We start from the raw sequence: 1,752 nt of genomic DNA on the forward strand, positions 1-1,752 counted from the left end.
TCGTTCGCAGTACCGGTACAAAATAAATTTATGGTGCGGTATTTTTAATTGTCAGATATTGGGACCTGTGGAACTGCCGCCAACGCTCAACTCTCACAGTTATTTAGAGGGTTCCTTAGAACGGCTTCCAACTCTTTTAGAAGATGTACCCTTAAACCTGCGGCGAAGACTATGGCTGCAAAATGACGGGTGCCCTGCTCACTACGGGCGTGAAGTAAGAGCTCATTTAGACGAAACTTATCCTCGCCGATGGATTGGACGATACGGGCCAATCACGTGGCCCGCTAGATCGCCAGACCTGAATCCATTAGATTTTTTCTACTGGGGCTGTCTTAAGGACAAAATTTATTCAATAACAATTCAAAACGAAGAGCATTTGCGGGAACAAATAAATGGAGCTGCTGCTGAGATAGCCCAATTGAGTTTAAGATCTCTAAAAGCGTCTTTTCTTGTATTAGAGTATAAGGTCGCCAATTTGAGCATATTTTATCAATAAATGAATAAATTTTTCTTCAAACGACTCATATATATTTTATTTCACGTGAACCCATCCTTCACAAAAAATATTGATAGATATAGCCCTTGTTATAGACTCTAGTCTGAATTCCGGTAAGTAACATAAAATAATGTCAGGAGCATTTAATAATGTACCTTTGTACTATTTAGCATGTTATTGGTCGGTAACAAGACCAACTTAAATTTAAATCTATTAAATACATTCTAGCGTGTCTAAGTCCTTTACCCACAAAAGCGGCTATAACTTTTTTCTATTCGAAATAATAAGAGTGGCACCTTTCTGAAATATTTATTAAATGAGCAATATTTTTATGTAATATAGAGTTATAGCTCAGTACATTTTTTTCACCAGAGATAGTCAAAGTGTGGGAAGAAAATATCAAAAAGTTAAAAATCCCAATATAGTCCTAATTTTATAATGGTTCCTTAATATATTTTAACAACATTGCATTTGAGTATGGAGAAGCAACTATCTGAAAGTATTTTACATAAAAAATTTACTAAGTATAGCCTTGTTTGTAGATGCAGTTAAAGAAAATACATGAAAAGGCACGATTTTTTTTAATTCACAAAAATTTAAATATTTCAAAAACGGTGACACTTTTACCTGAAAAATTTTTGCTTATCAGGGAGCTCACCACCCCACCTGCCTTCCCCTCAAGTTTGGCAGGTTACTTCTGGGACACCCTGTATATATTAATGATATTATAAAGTATTGCGATATTAAGTTATTTGCTGATGATACGTTGCTTATGCTAAGTGGAGAAAATATAGCTGAAATAGCCTCTAAATTGCAAGAAGACGATTGGTTGTGTTTGAACAGACTTAAATTGAATGTCAATAAAACTAAGTTTATGGTTATATCAAGGCGAAATTTTGAGAACAGTGAGTTGCTAACTCTAAATATAAACAACGAAGCACTGGAAAATTTTAATACATTCAAATACCTAAGAATAAAGATCGGTGATAAACTAGTCTTTAACGAACACATTGATTATACTGTAGGCAAGATCGCAAAAAAATTATACTTTACGCAGAGAACCTGCGGATACTTGAGTAGAAGGTATAAGTAAGACAATGGTATATAGATCTATAATCGAACCTCATTTTATTTATTGCCAAACTATTTTCTTCATAATGAGAGATAGTCAATTTTATAAATTGCAAAAGCAACAGAACAGAGCCATGCGATTCATCCTTAGAAAACGTTATGACACACCTATCAGAGACATGTTG

The sequence above is a fragment of the Rhagoletis zephyria genome, unplaced genomic scaffold, assembly GCF_001687245.7.
Source record: "Rhagoletis zephyria isolate East Lansing unplaced genomic scaffold, Rhagoletis_zephyria_1.1 Rzeph_scaffold_05967, whole genome shotgun sequence".
Taxonomy (NCBI): domain Eukaryota; kingdom Metazoa; phylum Arthropoda; class Insecta; order Diptera; family Tephritidae; genus Rhagoletis; species Rhagoletis zephyria.